This window comes from Episyrphus balteatus, chromosome 2, assembly GCF_945859705.1.
Source record: "Episyrphus balteatus chromosome 2, idEpiBalt1.1, whole genome shotgun sequence".
Lineage (NCBI taxonomy): Eukaryota > Metazoa > Arthropoda > Insecta > Diptera > Syrphidae > Episyrphus > Episyrphus balteatus.
The window spans coordinates 52,966,789-52,975,376 of NC_079135.1; the positions used below are offsets into that span (position 1 = coordinate 52,966,789).

Consider the following 8,588-nt stretch of genomic DNA (forward strand, 5'->3'; position numbering starts at 1 on the left):
AGTTATTTCGATATTTTGGGAGTAAAAAAAAAGTTTAAATAATTTATTTTTATATAAAAATGCAAAAATTCAAGTAAAAAACTATCTAATATTAATTTTTAGGCACTTTCCTAAAATCCAAAAATAAAACCCCGTTTGGTTTACTAACAAAAACTATTTTTTTTCTGAATTTCGTAGTTTTTACACAAATTTGCTTATTTTCAAAAAAAAACCCAACTTTCAACATTAACTGTCAATTAAAAACTATTGGTGCTATTTATTAGAAATTTGAAGTACTATTTCGATAAAGCAATACTTAAAGATTATAATATTAGAAGATTCAAAAGAAAAAAAAATAGTTTGTAGAGCTTTTATGCAATCTTTTTCGGTTTGTTACAGAAATGTCACATGGGGCTACAAGGGGTTAAATTGTTTTATACCTCAAGAATGTTGTGTTCAAATTGTAGGTCTCTTGGAGCCAAATTGACCAAGTTATGAGTATTTTAATACTTCCCTTAGGAACGTTTTAGTCTTTTAGTCCAGAGTTCAAAACTTTAAATCGTTATCCCCACAACTAATGTTTTCAACGCCGGTGCTCCTCATAACTTCAAAACTACTGCACCGATTCTTTTGAAATTTGGAACATTTTTTTTTACATATTTTTAGAAGTATCCCTGGAGAAATTTTCTCAATAAAATAATATTTATAAAAATCTATAAGTAAGGGTCGCTTTTGAGGAGTTTTTTTTCAAGGGGTCTTTATTTTCGGGGTGCAAACTTGGGCAAACTTCTGAAATGCAAGTTTGTTCTACATATCCAGCAGTCCTATAATATATAGTTTATGCAATTTTGTGACGTGTTCCGCTATTTTAAAAACACTAATGTTAAAAAAAAACAACGAAAAAAGTGCAAATTTTTTAACCACTCTGTATGAAATAGAGTTGCATATACAATTATTTTTTATATCATTCAATGTCATTCGATGTCCATATCAAAATTTTTCACCAAAATCACTTTGAAAATTCACTTTTTTTTAAATCGAAAAAAAAAAATTCGTGTGTACCCAACAAATAGCCGTTTATTTATTTGTGAGGTGGAGCTTTTCATGTTAAAGGTATGCAACAATCAACAAAATTCGCATTTTCAGCCAGAAATAGACAAGAGTTTCACTCAAGTTCTTTCTGTTATTATTCATATATTTTTAAAACTCTTATAGTTTGATTTCCTTTAAGTATGAACTTTAAGTTCTGGGGGGGGCACGTGCCCCCGTGCCCCCCCCCTGGATCCGCCTATGGTTCCTGCTATTATTAAATAGACTCAAAACCATAATTTTCAATACCACTTTCCCAAAATTAGAAAATCCTCACCTCATTCAGATTGATTGCTATGATACGTACTCCCATGTCAATGATGTGCATAGATTTATTTGCACTAAACAAAATGATGAATATTTTTGCAAAAGTCGACATACATTCATATAACCAAAGCTACATTTATAGGAATCTACCACAGAAGGCATGTTTTGAATTTCTAAATTAATGAGAATTTCTCGTTAAATTAAATGCTTTCAGCCTTTTGGCGGTATGTGTGGTTGCGACAAACAATAATAATAATAATCAAAAGACAAAGCAGCAATTACATTGAATTAATTTTGTGGTTGTTTTAATTATAGGTACATAGGTGTTGATTTATTTTTTTTTTTTGAAAATATTTATATTTCTATTTCATTTTTCATCAAATTAATTTTAAGAAATCAATATTCTCTTTTTAATATTCAATGTTGGTCTTTGTTATGATATGAACTTTGCCAAACACAAGTTGCGTCTTCTCAAAAGCAAAAATGCCAACAGCTGATCTATCGAATTAGAAAAAAAAAAACTAAATTCTGTAATGCACTATTCCCTGGAAGTAAACATCTCGTTTCGTTCAAGTTTAGTTTTTTTTTTTGTAGGTATGTAACTAGAGTCCTTAAAAAACTGCCGTCAAGCATTATAATGTAATTTTCCAAACGAATCTCTTAATGTAATTTGCCTTTTTTGGATGAGCCTGTTACTACTTTCTCAAGTTTTTTTTTTTTACCTGATGGTTTGCATAAGCAATTAGGGTGTCTTCATATATTCTTTTCAACTTCCGTGGTAGACCCTTATTTCTATGTCCATTAAGTTGCAGCTTTTTAGATCCAAATTATATAAAAAACTTTCTCGGTAAGATAACTCCGTTTACGTCATTTGAAATATTCGTCAAAAATGCCTTCAGTAGTGTATACATTTTTGGTTTAGAATATTCTAAAACTTTATACACCAACATGACTTTCCCCTTAAAATAAAAAATATTTTATATACAAAAAAAAAAAAAACCAAAGATATACCACTTATAAATGAGTTTGCCACGAAGTGACATCTTCGTAGGATATCCTTTCACTTCCTTCTTTTCAAGAAGAATGCAGAGCAGATAATGAAGTTCAAGAACACCACTTTGTCAGGCTGCATCTTAGTCGTCTTTTACCCTCTTGTTGAACTGAATCTGTTTCTTGTGTGACTTCGTCTTCTTCTTCTTCTTCACTTTCTCATCAACATTGTGTCACTCAAGTCAACTAGCAGAATTCCAGGATCCATGCCATATCCGTAGTCTCTGTCTTTTAAATGGAGTTTGCTACTAGCTGGCTAAGCTATAGGTACTTTGAAATAGTGAACATCCTTCCATCATAGCACTTATGACAATTGCTTTCTCTCTTTCTTCGGTTTCATATAGCTTGGTATACTTTAGGAGTTGGGTGAATAAAAAAAAAAAGAGTCGGTAAAATCATACCATGTCTGATGTTTAAGACATTTGAACCCAGAATAAAGTGCTGCTGTACATTCTTGCAGCAATATTAAAGTACTTTTATCTAAAGAGTAAAGTTTTATAAGGTCAAATATTTTTTAAAAAATTGAAAAAGTTCCTGTTCATTGGAGACATTAAAAATAAGAGTTATAGGAATTTCATTGAAAGGTTGAATTGAGTCAACTACACTCAAAGGGTTCTTGAAGGGATAAGAAAAAAATGTACCTTATGTAAGACAAATTGAAAGAAATGAAACTTTCTTCTCTGTCATATCAGATTGGATTTTACTTTCAAACATCGCTTTTACCAAATTCCGGTTTCATCCTTCAGTACCAGAGTGAATTTCAAAAGTATTTTCTTCTTCAGAATCTCAAAAAAAAAAAACATCATTTAATAATAAAAATAAAATTTATGACAAAAATTATAGTACCTACCTTATAGCAATAAAAAAAAGTCTGACAAAGTCATTCCATTTTGATAGTCTTATAACAAAGTTATTTCACAAAATGAAGTCATAAAGGCACGTCGTCGGATACTTATTTTTTAAAAATTATTGTTCTTCATTAGTATTCACAAGCATTTTAAGGATAAAAATAAAATTTTCATTACAAAATGCCAGAACACTCCGATGTCAATCAATAACAGTTGCAAATTTGCGTGTAGGTAGAAGATCCAAAGATGCGAGTGTAAAAGGTTTTTCAAATGAAATCATAATGGTTTCATAAGAAATGCTTTGTAATGGCAAAAAAGCAAAGCTTTTTAATCCTTTGCACATATTTTTGCTTCAATGGATTTTGAAATAAAATTCCTTTTAAATCATTGAAAATCCTTTTTTTGATTGGGATTATTTTTCAATTGAAAACTTGATTGGAAAGGGAGTAAAATTGCTACTCTTCGTATTTATTGAGAATTTTCTAATTTGGTTGGGGAACTCGTACATTTTAAATTTAAATAAAACAAATTTTGAATGAGATACATCGCTTTCGAATTTTATTTCATTCGAAAAAATAATCAATAACATCTTATTATACACATTATTATGCAATATGGAAGATACGAATGTCCTATATAATTCTTTTTGTTTCAAATATTTTAAGCTCTTGATTATATTGATATTTCGTTATTATTTTTCACTTGATCTAAATGCAAGTAGGTATGTATTGGTTACGTGCAGCGAATTTCATCGAACCGAAAACTACGATATAGAAGAAATTAAAAAAGTGATTGTCATCTTCGATTTTAAGGCCGTGTGTGAATTGGGTTTAATATTTAGCCCAGGACAAATTGTTGGCACTATTGAGGTAAAAAATTAAATTTTCAGTCAAAAATTTAGTCTGCTCTTAAGCTGTGTGAACTTGTATAAATTTTAGACGTGGTAAAGAAATCTGTTTCCTGCAAAACAAAAAAAAAAAAAAAAAAATTATAAATCTTTACAATTTACAAACTTCCAACACGCGTTGTTCTGTGAATTTTATTTTTGATTCTCAATTTCTCATACACTTCCAATTTTTTTCATCTTCAATAAAATAAAAATATCAAAGAATATTATTTTTCCCTTGATAAACACTCATAATGTTGTATTTCTTTCGCAATTTCCATTCTTTATTTTCAATTTTTGATTACATATTTATTAGAAAAAATTGATAAAACCTTCTGTGAAAAATTTATCTTCTGAAGATACAAATATTAACCGGATCCCAGAGCAGGGTAAATTTTTGACAGCTGAAAAATTTTGTAGTCACCTCAATAGTGTCAAAAATGTAGCCTCGGTTAAACACTCAATTCACACACGGCCTTGTCCCGTAATGGTTTTAATGGTAAAATTTATTCCGTTTAATTTTCAAATTTTGAAAATCAAGGTTACTTCTCCTTTTATTTATACTATTTCGAATTTTATCAAGAAATTTTGAACAGATATTTCTGAAAATCTTTACCAATTCTATGTACGGGGAAACGAAGACCCTTATCTTAGTTTTGAGGAGACACAGTTACTGAGGAGACACAGAATGATGTAGTGTTTAACGGGTATTCTATTCTCCATAGTTTTCAGAGGCTGAATCCATGAGGTTCCAATGCATGACTGGGCTGTTATCAAAGTAGAGGAATCACACAGAGAAATAATACCGTGTTTCTTTTGAGAATCCGTTCGTAGTCAGAATAATAAATATTTCCATTATTTTAATTGCGATTTGATGGTATTCCCCTGACTGTAAAGAAATCAATGAGGTAAGGTTTTTTCAATAAGTCAATAAGTTTGGTATAATAGTAGCACGAAAACCACAATTACTCTGCATACCGGATGAATAGCGTGGTTATAGAAAACCTTTGATATTGATAATTGTTTTAATTTTTAGCATGTATTTTGGTATCAGACAAATGTGAATATCTTTTTGCAGCATAAACATTTCTAATTCTACAAGTTTTTGCCATTATCAATTGGAGTTTTACGTAAAAATTTTACGATCGTTTGGGAGGAATTAAATCTTCGAGCTAAGATACCCTTTTAGAGATAAGGTTATTTACTTTCAAATGTTTCTCTCAAATTGGGACAAAGTTATAGGACATAATTGAGAAACTGGATCGAGACAGTATTATTTATTCTGGTGAATGAGTTTGCATTTGCACTACTTTTCTTTGCAAGTTAAAAAAATTCCAAAAAGTATTTAATTTTTTTAATTTTCAAGACCACAGTACACATAAAAAGGTAATATCTTTCAAACTGACGTTGGTCGACCAATGTCGGCTACCGAATTCTTAATTGTTTTAAATTAACGACGAAAAACTCACAAAAACCGAAAAACCACGCACACCACTAATTTTTTAACAATTATTTACCATTTTCCGGGAAGAAACACAAAGAAAATTTGTTATTTTTCAATTTATATTTTTTTCAAATGACATTTTATAAATTAAAAAAAAAAACAAATTTCCTGTTTAGATACTGCGATTGAAATATAAAAATTCCCAACAAACAATATCCTTTTTCTATAAAGCTTTCAGGAGCTACATTACCACCTGTAAAGCTTTATAGAATCAAATTTGTTAGTCGGGTTAAAGGCTGACCTGACAGATTGGTGCCCATTTTTGACAAACAAATTTTGATAACCTTTTTATGCGTGTACTGTGTTTCAAGACGACTTCAAATATCACTGACCAAATTTACCCGGAAAAAATGGCACACTGTACAAATATACGTGATTTTAAAGCAAAATAGAGTCTAAAAGCTCCTTTTCCATTTTCTTGGAACAAGTTGCTAAAATTTAGTATTATGTCTCTTTTGCCAGTTAAACTAGAGAATCGCATTCATAAAACCTTTAATTCTGTTCGATTCTACCTTCTACGTTTTCCATCAAGAGGCCATTTTACCTTGGGGTGCCATTTTAGTCCACTTTCCCCTACTATCAGGAGTGTATGTATTTACCTTTTATAAAGATTTAGAAATTGTGTTTTCTATTTGCTATGTAGGGTTTACTGTTATTCTATTATTCGTGCACTTTTTGTAGCTCCTTAGCCTCCTTATAGTCTCTTTGGCTTGCCTGAATATTGTTGGATTTCGCTGAACAACAAAAAGTTCATCTAAATACACGGCATTTCATTAATTTATAATGGGTTTGAAAGTTTTCTTGATTCAGGTTATTGTTCACAAGTCTTTATACTTTTAATGTTTTCTTTAACTGACTGCGACTGTGACTATGTGACAAGTTCCAACTTTAAACCTCGAATGACGAAATTTTTTAAAGACTTTTTGAAACACATATGTATCTGCTCGAGAATTATGTTTTACGAAGCTTTATAAGAGCCTTTAAGGTTTGGTAGTTTATTTTAAATAGATTCATAAAAGAGGGTTGAACTTGTCATTTTGATACACTTAGCAGGACACACTACAATATCATACCATTTTAATATCATTTTTTGACAAAAGTCAGCAACTCATTGCCTACTCCATGAGTTCCTAAAAGAACAAAAGAAGTTGCATACGACATACATACTTACAGCTACCTATGAATATAGCATATTAAATATGTAAAGCTACAAAGCTTCAGCTATTTCCAGTACTGGATTCTAGCATGTTTAAACGAACATTGCACCCGGCAATAAAATCAAATTGTAAGTACTTTTTGTTGCTGGGATGTTTCGCTTTTGAGACGACTATAAAGCAATCCACATCCTCTATCAAAGGATCCTTCGTTATGGGATGCTCTCTGTATACCTACCTTGCCTTCCATGTATTTGCTAATTTGCTTTGTTTTTGTGTGTTTGTCTTACTTGTACAACAAAAATTTTTGCTCCCGTTCGTCGACTTAGAGTGTTTGTTAAGAATTAACCTATGAATGCAGAGAGCCCTATACTAGGTGGTGAAAGCAAGGATTCTATGTGGTGCAGGTGCATTTACTGGATGGTGCTTGCACTGTACTAATTGTTTTCGGGTTCTATGAGAGTTTGATATATTCCAGTGCTATCCCTTTTTGCGCTGTACAGGTACACATATGAGATGATTATTTTGAGGGTACGTAACCAGGCTCTAGAACAACTGTTCTCTCTTTTAGTGCTCTTCCGGACTGGTAAAACACATCAAATGCTATGAAGAATTGTGTCTTTGTGATTCTATTTTTTTTTTTTTTTTTGCTATGCTTGTAATTATCAAGCATTTTAAGGTTTTTGTTAAGCAGAGCAAGGAACTAAAAGATTATATTTTTGTAGGTATAGTAATGTTTTTTTTTTTTTTAAGTTGATTATAATGTAATCTTTATAAGTTTAAACCATTTTTGAATAATTATTCGTTTAATAAATTGGAGAGTTTAATTTTTTTTGTAACCACCATAATCGTTTTTTTTGGTGACCAAAAAATATTAATCTTATACCTAAACATTGTTGAAAGTTTAAAACGAAATTTCAAAAAACAAAAAATCGGAAAGGATATGTGCTAATATCATATTTCTTCAATCTTGTTCTGGAAAATATAGTCCACATATCCGGTGAACACTCAATAAGTTCCTTTTTCAACAATTCAAAATGACGCCATATCAGAACATGAGAAAATTGTCAAAATTTCATAAATTCACGTATCGAGTCTTTTATTTTAGGGAACAAGGGTCTTATCTTTAAAAAAGACTTAGTTAAAAGTCTTGGAAAATTGATAAACTCTAGTACGAAAACTTAAAGGATCAAAAACTAACCACAATTTTTCACTGTATTCTTTTTAAAAATTTTTGTAGGCACGTATCGGGTATTGGAGAGTTTAAAACTAAATTCCAGTTCTACAAGTTAAAGCCTCTCTTAAAATACTTTAATAAGGCATAATAATTTATATACTTTTTAACCTAGTGAATATTCTTGTCTTATAAAAATCACAAGCAACTCAAATTTTGACAAATGAACGCCAAACTATATGTCTGATCTATCTTCTATTTGATGTTTTTTTTTCATCAGTGAATAAAAAGCAAATAAAAACAAACACAACCAAGTGTCTGCATTTAACCTTAAAAGTCAAAAAACCAAATAACAAAAAGATCATAACACCAGACGCAACTTGACTGGATGACTAATGGTGATGCTACTCTCTCTCTGTAGTCTGTATAGACCTCACTCTAAGTGTATCAAAACAAAATGTTCTAGGTATAAGAGTATCCTTATTGCTACCCACATTTACCGGGAGAAAAACTTCCTTTGTACGGTTTATTTATGACTACGTGTGTTGCCTGACGGATAATTCAGCCAGAAAATTGCAAACTTCCGCCTTCCTTCACCATTTATAATTTTTTTTTATTTTTTTGTATACAGAAAAAG

General features: G+C 30.6%; 1 long non-coding RNA gene across 1 annotated transcript; it reads right to left on the reverse strand.

Moving 5' to 3' along the window:
• Window positions 1-1,322: 1,322 nt before the first annotated feature.
• LOC129912004 (uncharacterized) lies at window positions 1,323-3,611 on the reverse strand. Its single transcript, XR_008771730.1, has 4 exons — window positions 3,236-3,611; window positions 3,027-3,170; window positions 2,347-2,865; window positions 1,323-2,294 (listed from the first exon to the last, which is right to left on the reverse strand). It is a non-coding gene; the product is annotated as an uncharacterized LOC129912004 (long non-coding RNA).
• Between the last annotated feature and the right edge of the window lie 4,977 nt (window positions 3,612-8,588).